The following is a 16,122-nucleotide window of genomic DNA, read 5'->3' as shown; positions in this document are numbered from 1 at the left end:
ATCAAAGAAGACACATGTGAGCTTTGAGTGAGGTCTAAAAATTCTCTCCATCATTCAATTGAATGTGGCGGGTGCATTAGTCAAATCAAATGTCATGACTAAGAACTCATATAGTCCAAACGTTGTACGCAAAGCTGTCTTATGAACATCTTTAGGTGCTATCTGTATCTGGTGATAGCTGCACTTGAGATCATTGCAACTAAAGATACTAGCCCATTGCAACTTATCCAAGATATCATCTATCCTTGGGATAGGAAAATGATTCTTGATTATGATCTTGTTCAAAGATATGTAGTCTATGCACATACGGAAAGAACCATCTTTCTTTTGAACAAGTAAGACTAGAGAGCAGTATGAAGAAGAGCTAGGTTGAAGTAGTCCTTTTTCCAATAGTTTGTTTACTTGTTTTAGAATCTTCTCTTGTTGACTTGCACTCACTTGGTAAGGCGGTTAGTTAGGTGGTGAATTGCTTGGGATAAAATCAATTGTGTGATATTGCTAGCGCTTAGGAGGTAACTCTCCTGGGAGTGAATCACCAAAACAATCTTCATATTATTTAACAAAATCATGTTTGGCTTGATCAATTAAAGAGAGGGGTTCTTCTAGAGTTTGAGACTTAGAAGCATCAGTTGGTATTATGTGTTCATTAGAGGCATCAAGTGCCCTTGAATCATTAGCTTCTTTTGACTCTCTCACAAAAATCATGCACGCATAAATAGCTTTCTTCATTTCTTTAGAAATGTTAACATGACTAACCATTGGCACATGCGAATCTCCAGCATCAACAATGCATAGTGTGTTCCGACACTTGAATTGAAATGCAAGGGTCTTCTTAACAAAATTGCAAAGATGTCTAATCTTGTAATGCCAAGGCATACCTAAGATAACATCACGTTTACCAATGGGTGAAAGTAGAAAAGATTATTGGTTGTGGTTATCCCCAATTCTAAGATTCAACTTCCCCTGGATAGGAGTAGAATTGGTTGTAAGTCCTTCGAATGCCGAACTTGATCCAATTGGTGTTCCCAATCAATCCGGTGGAATTTGTAGCCTTTCAGTAGTATTTGCTGACACAAAATTATGTGTGGACCTTGGATAAAAGAGTATCAAAACTCGTTGATTGTTGATTGTCCCCCAACCCTTTAAGAGTTGTCTCTTCTTCTCATTTAAATGAGTGTTAGCTTGCACATTCGGAATAGAATTTGAGGATGGCACAGGAGGATCTTTAATTACATTTTCTTCCTTCCTTTTATGAGGAGAATCAGGCTTCATATGTCCTAACTCACCACAAAGAAAGCACCTTCCTTCCTCTTTGTACTTTGGTATCTCAGAGGGTGAGAGATACTTGCGCTTCTTCTTGTTATCCTCTAACTTTGAATATTGGTCATGGGTAGAGGTAGGTTTTCTTTGATTAGTCCTGTCTCTTGGTTGATCATAGAGCTACTCTTGTCTAGCTCTATAAGAACTCATCCCCAACTTTCAAGATGTACGAGGTGTATGCAAACTTTCAGCTATGATGGTAGACTCCATCATGCGAGATAAGGTTTCACTTGGGATACACCTTCATGGTTCTATGTAAATGAGGGAGTAGGCCAGTTTCAAACTTCCTTTTCTTCTCTTCATCGTCGTTGATTTCCATGAAAGCAGTAACCTTGAGAAGAGTAGAACAAAACTTGTCCATGTAACTAGCGACCTTCTCATACTCTTTCTGGCCTAACCAATCCCACTGCTTCTTGATATCATTCTCAAAATCAGGAGGCAAGAACTGAGCATAAAACTTCTTTTTGAACTTTTTCCAAGTCATAGATTTCCTTCCCTCCAAAATGAGAGTTAAGCACCAATTGCTAGCGGCGTCTTTCAAGTGCATGCCTACATGCATGAGCTTGGACTTTTCTAAGAAATTACCATAAGAGAAAGCAACTTCAAATTTCCTGACAAAGGCTAACGCCTTAGCAAGATCTCTCTTAATGGAGTAAGAGTAAGAATTTATGTACTTATCCCCACACTTGAAAGGCTTAGTCTTCTTAAGCTTGCTCCTCTTATGGTCCATCTTTGTCCATTTGCGGATTACCTGAGACTTAGAACCAAGAGAGTAGAAACTAGAAGATGATGAGGAGGAGGAGGAACATGAGTAATTAGGGGAGTAGCTAGTTGTTGAGGGAGATAACTTCCTCCTTATCCACCTCACTCGAGGTGAGGTCTTTTTACTCTTCTTGACCTAAAAGTCCTTCTTTCTTCTAGGAAGCTTCTAAGCAATTGGATGCTTTGCATCTTCACCATCAATTGGTGCAATGGTGTTTCCTCCAGTGTCACCATCTTTTGGAGGATCCGGTCCTTCATAAGTAGCTTCTTCCCTTTCCCTTAAGCTATTAATCAATTGACGTACTTTTGGAATCTCCAATAAGCTACGATACTTTGTCAATTGAGCCTGTAATTGCTCACTTATAGGTACTTCATCAATTGCCATCTTTATCTTCTTCTTGCAACGATCGCTTTACTTTGAGAAAAGCAAAGAGATTTGCTCTGATACCACTGTTATAAGATCCGAGATACATGGCGGCGACCTTCTTATATACTTAAAAGATATATGGTGAATATTATGTTGGCGTAGAGAGAGAACATATGAAAGAAAAGAAAGATGTAGAGAGAAAGAGACATTGACAACACACTAGGGACTGGAAGATGGGCCAGTCCCCCCCTTGTGGAGTTATATTATTGACAAGGAGCAAGCTCCTTCATTATACATAAACCAGTTCTTAGCTTGTAGATCTTCGGAACAAGATCATGGTTCCTTGCATGGTATACAACCGGCTAATACTTGAACAACTTGGAAGTTGGCACCTTTTGATCATTCTTGAGACTCTCATTCTCTCCTACACAATATTTATAGGGATCTTCTCTTGGAGCTTGATTTCAGTAGAGCTTCTGAAGTATTTGCACCTTCCTCCTACGCAATATATGTAGGAACTTGATTTTAGCAAAGCTTCCGCAACACTTGCATAACTCGAGGGTTGGCGAGCTTGATGTTACATAGATCCTTGCACGGTATATAACCGGCAAGCATTTGCACAACTCGGAAGTTTGCTCATTTGATCTTCTTGATTTCTCTTCTTCTCTCCTACACAATATGTGTAGGGCTCTCTTCTTGGTAGTTGATGTTAGTAGTCATTCTGCAGCACTTGCACCTTCTCTCCTCTTGCATGCATGAAAAGTGATTATTCTTTCACCTCTTCGACACCCAAGGAGAGCCTTTGTTTTATGGGCTCGAGGAGTTTCTCTTCTTGGAGAGAGACTTGAGTGCCAAGATTGGAAAGGTTGATCTTCATGCAAGATGTGGTTGTTCCAGGACCTACTATGCAGCACCAATTTTGGAATATCTCTTTGTGCGTTGCTCGGATGGAAAAACATCCAGCACAAAAGTTGTAGATCTTGCAGTTTCTCATAACCGATGCATGCCATTTTTAGAGATGGGCTTCTATTGTGAGATATTAAAAAAATCCATTCACCATGTCTATTTTAAGAAAAGTAGCTCTTTAAAATCCATTCTTAACTTATGGTCCTTGCAACCAACTTGAGCCATAGATAAGGAGAGTTCATTAGATTGCCTTGGGCCTCAACCTTATGATTGACTTCCACACAAAAGCGTGTGTCATCTTAAACCTAAGAAAGAGAAACTCACTTCTCTCCTCACTTCCAGAGGATCACGTCTCTCGTCTTTTTGTGAGAGAATTAATCTCTCATCTTTCTTATTGAAAGAATTACTTCTCTCCTTAATTGATTAAGAGAGAAAAGACCTTAAACCTTGACTTGTAGGGGAGAGGATGACCCCAAATGAATTCAATGCTCATTACACACAAGTAAACATTCCCAGACATCCCTAGATATATGCATAAATACATATACACAATGCTAATGCACTTCCTCTTCTTAGAACTAAATCCACCTTCATTTGTATGTAACTCCTTTGTTCTTGTGTACACTCTTACACTTGGGAGACACTTCATTTTCCCTTCATAACTTGAACTTGCTGTACCAGATATCCCTGCCATAGTGCTCTGATCACCCCATTAAGTGAGGCACTAGGAATACTGGTCTCTAAATGGTCTCAATGCCATGCTAGATCATCATCAAAACTTAAAGAAAACTGGATCATTAATTTATTGACATAAATTTAGTAAATAGAGAATGTGTAATAAGCATTCAATTTAGTAACAATTCCAGCTCCTTGGAATTGGAAGTTAAAATTTCTAATGTAGTGGATTGGTCAATTGTGATAGTCAAATGTGATTGTACACCTGGATTCTTAGATTGATTGGAAGCAATCTTAGTCTTGGAACTTTTGAAATATCTGTTTGTGCGTTGCTTGGATGGAAAAATGTCCAATACAAAACTTGTAGATCTTGCAGTTTCTGATGACCAATGCAGGCAATTTTTAGAGATCAGCTTCTATTGTGAGATATTAAAAAAATCGATTCACCATGTCTATTTTAAGAATCGTATATTTTTAAACTCCATCCTGAACTTATGGTCCATGCAACCACTTTGAGCCATAGATAAGGAGAGTTTATTAGATTGCCTTGGACCTCAACCTTATGATTGAATTCCATACAAAAGCTTGTGTCATCTTAGACCTTAGAAAGAGAAAATCACTTCTCTTCTCACTTCTAGAGGATCACGTCTCTCCTCTTTTTTAGTGAGAGAATTACCTCTCTCATCTTTCTTATTGAAAGAGTTACTTCTCTCCTTAATTGAATAAGAGAGAAAAGCCCTTAAACCTTGACTTGTAAGGGAGAGGATGACCCCAAATGAATGCAATGCTCATTACACAGAAGTAAACGTTCCCAGGCATCCTCGAATGCATGCATAAATACATATACACAATGCTAATGCACTTCCTCTTCTTAGAACTAAATCCATATTCATTTGTGTGTAACTCCTTTGTTCTTGTGTACACTCTTACACTTGGGAGACACTTCCTTCCCTCTTCATAACTTGTACTTGTTGTACCAGATATCCCTGTCACAGTGCTCTGATCACACCATTAAGTGAGACACTAGGAATACTGGTCTCTAAATGGTCTCATGGCCATGCTAGATCATCATCAACACTTAAAGAAAAGTGGGTCATTAATTTATTGACATAGATTTACTAAATAGAGAATGCGTAATAAGCATTCAATTTAGTAACAATTCCACCTTGGAATTGTTAGTTAAAATTTCCAATGTAGTGGATTGGTCAATTTTCTTAGTCAAATGTGATTGTACACCTGGATTCTTAGATTGATTGGAAGCAATCTTAGTCTTGGAACTTTTTAAATATCTCTTTGTGCGTTGCTTGCATGGAAAAATGTCCAATACAAAAGTTTTAGATCTCATAGTTTCTGATAAGTAATGTAGGCAGTTTTTAGAGATCGGCTTGTATTATGAGATATTTAAAAAAAAGATTCACCATGTCTATTTTAAGAAAAGTAGCTTTTAAACTCCATCCTTTACTTATGGTCCATGCAACCACCTTGAGCCATAGATAAGGAGAGTTCATTAGATTGCCTTGGATCTCAACCTTATGATTGACTTCCATACAAAAGCTTGTGTCATCTTAGACCTTAGAAAGAGAAAATCACTTCTCTCCTCAGTTTCAAAGGATCACGTCTCTCGTCTTTTTTAGTAAGAGAATTACCTCTCTCGTCTTTCTTACTAAAAGAATTACTTCTCTCCTTAATTGATTAAGAGAGAAAAGACCTTAAAGCTTGACTTGTAAGGGAGAGGATGTACCCAAATAAATGCAATGCTCATTACACACAAGTAAACATTCCCAAGCGTCCCTGGATGCACACATAAATACATATACACAATTCTAATGCACTTCCTCTTCTAAGAACTAAATCTATCTTCATTTGTGTGTAACTTCTTTGTTTTTGTGTACACTCTTACACTTGGGAGACACTTCCTTCCCCCTTCAGAACTTGTACTTGTTGTACCAGATATCCCTGTCACAGTGCTCTGATCACCCCATTAAGTGAGGCACTAGGAATACTGATCTCTAAATGGTCTCATGGCCATGCTAAATCATCATCAACACTCAAAGAGAAGTGGGTCATTAATTTATTGAAATAAATTTACAAAATAGAGACTTTGTAATAAGCAATCAATTTAGTAAGAGTTTCACCTTGGAATTGGAAGTTAAAATTTCTAATGTAGTGGATTGGTCAATTGTGATAGTCAAATGTGATTGTATACCTAGATTCTTAGATTGATTGGTAGCAATCTTAGTCATGGAACTTTTGAAATATCTCTTTGTGCATTGCTTGGATGGAAAAATATCTAATACAAAAGTTGTAGATCTCGCGGTTTTTGATAACCAATGCAAGCCATTTTTAGAGATCGGTTTCTATTGTGAGATATTAAGGAAATCGATTCACCATGTCTATTTTAAGGAAAGTAGCTTTCTAAATTCCATTCTTAACTTATGGTCCATGCAACCACCTTGAGCCATAGATAAGGAGAGTTCATTAAATTGGCTTGGGCCTTAACCTTATGATTGACTTCCACACGAAAACTTGTGTCATCGTAGACCTTAGAAAGAGAAAATCACTTCTCTTCTCACTTGTAGAGGATCACGTCTCTTGTCTGTTTTAGTGAGAGAATTACCTCTCTCCTCTTTCTTACTAAAAGAATTATTTCTCTCCTTAATTGATTAAGAGAGAAAAGCCCTTAAACCTTGACTTGTAAGGGAGAGGATGACCCCAAATGAATGCAATGCTCATTACACACAAGTAAACGTTCCCAGGCGTCCCCGGATGTACACATAAATTCATTTACACAATGCTAATGCACTTTCTCTTCTTAGAACTAAATCCATCTTCATTTGTGTGTAACTCCTTTGTTCTTGTGTACACTCTTACACTTGGGAGATACTTCCTTCCCCCTTCATAACTTGTATTTCATGTACTAGATATCCCTGTCACAGTGCTCTGATCACCCCATTAAGTGAGGCTTAATAACCCACTTTTATTTAAGTATTAATGATGATCTAGCATGGCCATGAGACCATTTAGAGACCAATATTGACATAGATTTACTAAATAGAGAATGCGTAATAAGCATTCAATTTAGTAATAATGTAATATCTCCCCATAATAAAAGTTAATTGGTTGGTTCGAAAGTTAGCTAGTCAATTAATAAGATAGTAAGATTACTAACTAAAGACTAACTAAGAATAAAACTAACTAACATTAATTATTAATAACTTTTATTTAATTTAAAATATTTTATTTAGAAAAATAGAGAGTCATAAATCTGATATTTTTCTTGGATTGAAAAGGACCGTAGCCACCTTTCACGTAAATTACAACGTGAACAAAACTTATGAGTTATATTAATCACTAGGTTAATGTGTATAGTTTGGATGGTCCAAAAAAATAAGATTTTGGGCAAAACTAGTATATTCTAGATATTTTAGATATTATCCTAAAAAAAAGATATGAAGATTTTTAAAACTGGATGTCATTTAAAAGAAAAGACAAGTTATATTTTAGTTGGTTTGGAGATTTTATAAAAATAAAAAAATAAAGAGAGGATTTGCGAAATCGCATGCACCGCGATCGCAGTACACAGGTAATGGACAACACTTTGAACATAGGAAAGAAGGAGTGAACTAAGAGCTTTCTAACCAAGTGTCTTGAGTTTCTTGGGGTTTTATCCCCCTTTCGGAGCCAATGGAACCATCAGATTTATGATCTGAGCATCAGATCACTGATCTTTCCAAGATCCCCCTCCACAAAGAGCTCCACTTCTCAACCCCAAGCCCTCTTCCCTAATTCACTATAAATATGAGGCATGGGAGAGGCATAAAAAGACATAAGGAGACCCCGAGAGGCTGCGAGAGAGAGGTAGAGAGAAGGATACCCCTCCAAGAGATTGCGAGGAAGAGCTTGAAAGAGAGCTTGAGAGACAGAGAGAGAGAAGAGTCACCCCGAGAGGCTGCAAGGAAGAGAATTAGCTCAATTCCCTCTATCTCAATCCTCGACTTAACCATATTCTCTTACGCTCTCCCATCTTGAATCTAGTCCGCCTTCTTAATCTCTTGAGTCTACCTACGGACGATGGCCTCCAAGCGAAGAATGTCGCGTGAGGATGACAATCCTGCAACTAGCAAGACTTCGGACAAAGGAATTACTGTCAATTCAACTGCAGTTCCGGTCGTAAGTAATGTATTTTCAAATTGATAGATGCTTGCTTTGATTCTCGTATGAGATACGTTAGGCCCCATACTACGATGCACGAGTATAGGTCATGGGAAAGGATAAATTTCATCTCACTTACTCGAAAGAGGGAGTTTGCGAAGTGCATATATCAAGGGAAGATAATTGCGCCTAGTTACATATGACTTATTTGCTAGTACATCAATTACAAGGAAGAATTAATCAAGTGTTATGAATGACATAGTCGTCAAAAGAACAACATTAAAAGATTGTGCATACAAGTGCTAGATTAAGGTATAGTCAAGGGTTACAAATAGCATAATTACTAAAAGAATATGACATTGAGAATCATGAATAGAAAGTACTAGTTTAAAGTTTAGATACTTCAAAAGTACTTAGCCTAAGAGCCCAAATATTAAGAAAAAACTAGATTCTAGCTCAATGCAAGGCCTATTAGAGTCTAATTACTTGAGATCATCTCACACTTATCTTATTAAGTATTCACACGTTATGTCTATAACATGTTTGATATATGAGGATAATTTTCTAGTTGCCTCATGACTTGACTAAGAGCTAGTACAAGAAATTGATCATAAGGGTTAAAACTAGGATGTCTTGAGATCCGTTGGATAACGATGACTTTTGCCAATCCAAATCCAGGGTTGGGTTACCAATCAAGGTAAGTGACCTATAGAAATTACATCATGAATAGTGTTTGAACCCTTAACATATGCCCTAGCCAAAGGAAGGAAGTATTAAGAACATGTTTGCATAGTATTGCTCTTAGGTCCCAAGGGGGAGAGCAAATATACAATGGAAATGTTATATCGTCTATTCTTGCATTGGTTGGAAAGAATGCAATTGGTTTTGTTGATTGATCGAACAACATCCTAAATGCTTTTATATTCAACTGGTTGTTAGTTGTTGTTTAGATGATTATTCCAAGTGCTTGTAATTTATGGTAAATGCATGGCAAGTCGCCACGGGAATAAAGGAATGTTTTCTTGGAAAATGATATTAGGGCTGAATGCATTGTTTGTGCTTGATTCTTAAAGGATTTCATTAAGGAAGGATATATTGCACGGGTGGATCACCTCCATGATCTCATCGTGTATTAACCCGAGAGGGCACTGCTCGATTCATGGGCCGAAGGTCGAGTGGTGAAAAGGACAACCACGGGAATGATGTTTCGCTCCTAGACAGCTTGCGAGTCAGTTGGAGCTCTGGACACCCCTTGCTAGGTCTAGAATGGAGTTGAAGACCTTTGTGGCCCCCAACATCTGGGCATGTTGGGAGATCCTATTCTAGATAAAGGATTGAGTTTATGGTGCCATGTGAATTGGACCAGTTACTTCTACAGGGCAGAAGGGATACTTCTGTTGGACATAAGCGATACATAATTTCTCTTGTATGGGTGGGAGACAAAGATTAACTTGAATATAAGTTAAGGAACTTGTTTGATCTTGTTTGTCAATAGATTGCTTTGCTCTGTTTTCGTGTCTGTGCTATAAGTTATGCGAACGAACGTTGTTCCCTAAAAGTCTTAATTAATGAAGCTGACTTTAAGTGTCACACATAAATGTGGTAGGACCTAATTAGAAAACTAAAGCTATTAAGGGAAGCGAGTGGGCGAAACCCCCGATGGGTCCATCCTACGGCAGGGTGGTCCCAGAGAACTGGGAGGCTTCTCACAAGTTTTATCGTCATTCGACCTTTAGGTATTGTTAGGTTAGAATCCGATTCATGCCATTTTAGGGGACCAGAATGGGACTATGCCCTATGGGCAGAGAGGTTGAGCAGTGCATCCCTCTCATTTCCCATTCTCTTTGAACTAAGTGCGGCATGGGTCTGCTTCGAATTGGGTATCTCTGCGTAAAGTAGGATGTCCAAAACCCGATGCTAGAATGCTAACATGAGACCTTGACAACTAGGAACCCAAATTTTAGGTCGATCCTAGTGGGTTCGGTCGTGAACGTTCCGTTGCGAGGCGGATTCGGAAAACCCTAGGCGACAAAACTCGAAACATTCCCTGGGAGTGCCGGGCAGCGACACTTAGATTTGTTTCTCGATTGACCGCTAAAAGAGTGCCTGGAAAGCCGATGGGCGAGCACCTCACAAACAATTCCACCTTGAAATTAGAAGTTAAAATTTCTAATGTAGTGGATTGGTTAATTTTCATAGTCAAATGTGATTGTACACCTGGATTCTTAGATTGATTGGAAGCAATCTTAGTCTTGGAACTTTTAAAATATCTCTTTGTGCGTTGGTTGGATGGAAAAATGTCCAATACAAAAGTTGTAGATCTCACGGTTTTTGATAACTAATGTAGGCAATTTTTAGAGATCGGCTTGTATTGTGAGATATTAAAAAAATAGATTCACCATGTCTATTTTAAGAAAATTATCTTTTTAAACTTCATCCTTTACTTATGGTCCATGCAACCACCTTGAGCCATAGATAATGTTGAGAGTGGAAAAAGACTAAATTTTTGACTGATTTTTGTTGTTTTTGAGGTCTGAATGATTGATTTTTTATGGGTTTAGAGTGATGTATGGTTGTTAATGGAAGTGTTTGAGAGTTTTTTGGATGATATTGATACTGTTTTGGAAGCTCATGATTATTTTTAGTGGAGATATGAAGCTCTGTGATGTTCTGATAAGTTCTGATTGGTTCTGATACCTTCTGTATAGCTTCTTTTGTTCTGATTTTCTTCTGTATGAAGCATGGATTGATGATTGATGAAGATTGAAATCTTTTGAAATCTTATTGAATAGTTTCTGATAGTATGGAATGGTTTTAGTATGAGTTATGAGGATTTGATATTCTTTGTAAACCTTCTGTAGAGCCTCTGTATTTGCTCTGTATCTGTTCTGTATCTGCTCTGGTCCTGTTCAATGCTATTATGTAGATATTCTATAAGTGTTTTGTAGAATGTATGTGTGACTTTGGAAAATTTTTCTAACTTTTGGAAATGATGAATTTAATTTTAAAAGAGCTAAAACAAATGGAAGAAGCAGTTGCTGAAGACTGAAGAGAAGACTGGAGTGATAGTGAAAGTAGTGAGCTATGAAGAGACATTGTAGTGGCTGTGGTGCCTCTTCACATAAGACATACCTCTTGGGAGGTACATCTACGACCTAAGAAGGATTATTGAGAGTCATTATAGAGTATTGTAGTGAGGAGATGATGTACTATTGAGAGAGAGAGTGAGAGTTGAGTCAAAGATAGCAAATTCTATCAAAACAGTGTAACTGTATATGAGAGATTGAGAGAAAACTATGAAGACATTGAAGATGAATACTATGTGATTGATTTCCATTAAAAAATGGTGTATTATTTTATGTTTATTGTTCTATTGATGGATTCTATGAAGATGTTGAAAATTATGGTTGATTCTATCAAATCCATGGGAGTTATCTACTATGATACTGCGTGAAGAATTGTTGTTTTCTTTGTTTTGGGTATCAAAAGAATGAAATAAAAGCTTGTTGATGTTACAAGATATATTTTCTTGCAATATAATCCCCTTTTCCTTGGTGTTCCTATTGGGGCTCAATGTCTTTGGTGCGCAGCCGGGGAAACTTGCCATCAACAAGCATCAGAAGAGACTAAAAATGAAGGAAATGGCATTGCCAAGAAGAGGAGAATTCAATGGATGTTTGTAAAGTTCCTTCTTCCATTGAAGAGTTGAAGATTCTTATTGCTAAAGCTACTTTCCATAAGAAGTTCATCCCACAATGGCGGAAACATATTACCATCATGATGCATGCTCTATGCGATGGACTGTTTCCTCTTCCTGTTGAAGCAATTGAGACGTGCAGCTTGGTGGCAAATTGTTTGGAAACAAACCGAAGAACAGAAACAAAGAGAATGACCATCCATGGAAGATTTGGCATTCATTGAGAAGTTTCCAGACATCATCAAGTGAGAGATTGTGAAGAAGCTTCAGGAGTCGTGGTATGTGGAGGATCACGAAAACAAGAAGGAAAAGAGTTGGAATTTGTTCATGGATGCTCAACAGCAGGATACGTGGGATGCTTGGTGCACTGACAATCTTCTATTTGTCCAATTAGCGACCCACTGGAAGTTGGTAGACAGAGTGTTTTTCACAACATACATTGTTGAAACCCTCAGAAGTGGCATTATTATAATGGCACAACAACGATCCTAAGAAGAATGATTTTTGATACTTTCAGAACAGAATATCTCCCCCTCTGTAGTGGTTTGAAAGCCGAATTCAGAGATGTTAAAAAGAAAAAAGTAGAAGAGATGTTGGCGCCCTAAAAGCACTCTTTACAGAAGTCCCCATGGCGACTCAAGGTCCCCTTCCTAGTCAAATTCATCCTAAAAATATTGATGACAGGCCAACAAATGTAGTCCCATTGCCAATTTTTAAGGGAGAGTACAATGAAGACCCTGATCTTCATGTAGCAGAATTCATGGTAGCATGTGTGGCTAAAAATGCAAGAACCCCTGAGCATTGGTTAGCAATATTCCCTGTCACTTTCAAAGGCGCGGTGTTTCAGTGGTATGAGAGACAAGCAATAGGAACTTTTGGCACATGGGACGACCTGAAGTTGGCCTTTCTCACTAAATTCAAGCGTGAAGGTTTTGAAGAGCGGATGTGAGAGGAGTTCACGAACCTAAGTCAGTCCTTTAGAGAAAGAGTAGAAGCTTATGTCTCGCGAATGGAATCCATCCTGAAGAGATGGACCAACCATCATTTGGATGAAGACATCCAAAAAGGAGTGTTTCTCAGAGGCCTACAATCAGAAGTTTGTAAGCTCGTAGAATTGAGAAGACTAGTCAATTTGCAAGCTGCAGTGGAAAGTGTAAGATTATATGACGAAGTTGAAGCAAGGTTGTCAATGACTCCAGGAAGAGGAGTCTTACCTCCCCCTATGCTAGGAATGGTATACCCACCAAATGCAGTCCCAAGGATAGTTCCCTACCCCTATCCCCAGATGCAAACAGTGCCGCAGTATAATGCACCTAATCCACTGTGGTCACCATAGACGACAGTGCTTCAAATGATGGTTCAACCACAACAATAGTGGCCTCAAATAGTTCCTCCAATGGCGACTCAACAACAGTGGAACCCTACAACCTGGAATCAACAATCCAAAGTCTCAACAGGAGCTCTGAATCAGAACCAGAATAGAGGACCTTCTGGATCAACCTTCCCAAAACCCTACTACAAGTACTTCAGGAGGTGAAAATCTGAAGGACTACTTATCCAACTCAGTTTGCAAGTATCAAGAAAGAGCTTATGGATGTGATTATAGAATAGCTACAGACACTGAAGGTGAATACCGCTAATATATCCACCCCTACGGGAGTTGGAAAAGATGTGATGCGCTCTAATACATGGTGCGAAAAGTGTCATCAAGCGGGATATTTATCCACTGAATGTACCCGAAAATCAACCATTCCTAGAGCCTTCTGTTCCTACTGTTTGCGAAAGAACCATACAGAGGATATTTGCTCTCTGAAAGAGATGCATGAACGAAGACAGAATGATAAAAATGCAAGATTCAACTTGCTAGAGTCCAAAATTATAACACAAGATATTGGACAAAAGCCTAGGGAATTTGGTCCTAGTTTTGGTCCAAGGAGGTTTCCCTCTCAAAGTTACAGAGGACAATAGTCTGGCGGTGGTCAGAGGTCAGAGATGGAATGTTATAGGTATGGAGAAAAGGGTCATATCTCTCCTAATTGTCCAAACCCTAGACGATCTGTAGATTACAAGCCCTTATGCAGTCGATGCAAAGGAGAAGGCCACACTATAAAGGACTGTCCAAGTCTAGCCCCTGTAAAGGCCAATGCCACTGATAGCCAACAGAAGGTACAAGAGCCTGTCTTCAATTTGGTAGAGTTGGAAGTTGACGTTGTCACGCGTACCAAGAAGAAGGAACCAGTTATTCAGAACACAAATAATTCTCTTGCCAAGACTATAAAGTTCAACCTGCCAACAGAGGGACGGCGGAGCAATACAGGACAGAACAATGCACTACAAAGCATTGTAGTGCTACAGAGAGTCACAGAGACAGTCCCACAAAAAGGACCAGAGGTTCAGGAGATAGATGATACAGAAGCACTTCCAGAAACAGAGGAAGTGCCAATGCTGCAATTGTTAGAAGAAAAAGGAAATATGAAAATGGATGTAGCTCCATTCCCCAACAGGCGGGAAAAGCTTGTGGATCTTATCAAAGATTATGACTTGGTCAAAGACCTAGACACTTTTAAATCTAACTTAACATTCGGCAGCAGTTGTTGATGCTGCCTTCCAGCTGCTGTCGAAAGAAATTCAAAAGCATCTTGACAAGAAGATGTGGATTAAGGATTGCTTCCCCAATAACAATAAAGTCCAACAGAGCCCTAGAGCTTATAAAGGAAGTAGATGTGGCTAACGCCTTCCTAGATTCAGGAACCCTAGAGATTAGTGTATGGATAGAAGGATGCTTTATTTCAAATGCATTGATTGATGGAGGCTCATTAGTAAACATAATGATGGATGTAACAATGAAAGACTTAGGGTTGCAAGGAATTCAACCTACATAGTGGCTTATCAGATTGGTAGACCAAAGCAGAATCAAACCGTTGGGCATCCTCCCATATATAAAAATAACCCTTGTAGGAAGAGATTATTGGTTGACATATTTGGTAGTCAAACCAAATTCTTATGGGACCGCATACCCTCTACTGTTGGAAAGACCTTGGCTTTTTGAAGCAAGAGCTAGGATGGACTGGTTCAAAGGAATCCTAACCCTAGGCAGAGGACCCAACAAAGTGGATGACCGGGACACAACTAAAGCAAACATTCAAACTTAAAAGACACGAACTAGACCTGGTAACTGAAAGGGTACTCTTGTGGGATTCTAACATGCCGGTTATGAGCAATCTCAACCACCACTTCAATCACAGGGGGATCAGGTTATTGGGGGACAAACCACTGCTCCCCCTGCCTGACTTGATAAATAGCAATGCTCCACTCTGCAATAAACTGAATAATAGATGGCATATTAATTAGGAAGTAGCACAGTGGAACTATAGGTTTAATAACATTTGGGCTCCCTCTATTCAACCAAAGATGTCCTGTTTGATGTGGCTCACTACCCTCAAAAGCCTATGGACTAATGAGAGAGCACTCAGAGCTGGTTTGGGGAATGGTCTGTGTACAAGGTGTGGACAACAGGTAGAATCAATTTCACATATTTTCCTTAACTATACTAAAAATGCTAAGATCTGGTGTTTTCTGCAGGTTACAGTCTTCAAGTATCACCCCACTAAACTCACCTGGAAGGAGGTGCGATTAGGGGAAATTTATGGTCTCCCCCCCCCAATTTGGAATTGGATCAGAAGCACTTTTTTGGGTTTAGTTGAATATGTCCACTTAAGTAACGGTAGCTTCCCAAGGTTGAAGCAGTACTTAAATCATGCAGCTATAAAACAATCTTTTCAATATTAATACATATTTTTTAGCTTCCTGCAAAAAAAAAAGACCTTTGGAAGTTGACAAATGAAAATCATTTTGGTAGGCCTAGGTCATATCGAGTTCCTTTGAATAGAGATTAGGGAACAGATTCTATCGGCCTTGAAGGGGTTGTGCTCCGTTGATCAATCGTATAGGATTCTTTGCCGGAGTATGAAAAGGGCTTGAGTTGAAGCCCTTGAAAAAGGGTCACTTTGAGGCTTTGTACATATCTTATCCTTATATTAATACAAATGCGCATTGTAAAAAAATATTTGCAAATTATGTTACTTCGAAATGTTGGGTTGCAAATGCGTGCAAGGATGAATTGCTCTAAATTTGGTATTTTGCATGTGGATCTTCAACCCCGCAGGAAGTCCGAGAAAGAGAGAGAGAGAGAAAGGTCGCGGGCAGTAGCTATATCTTTAACCCGTCAATAAGACATTTCTTG

This window comes from Lygodium microphyllum, chromosome 3, assembly GCF_053477565.2.
Source record: "Lygodium microphyllum isolate KBCC chromosome 3, Lygodium_microphyllum_v1.1.10, whole genome shotgun sequence".
Taxonomy (NCBI): domain Eukaryota; kingdom Viridiplantae; phylum Streptophyta; class Polypodiopsida; order Schizaeales; family Lygodiaceae; genus Lygodium; species Lygodium microphyllum.
Note: the sequence above shows the minus strand (reverse complement) of the source record.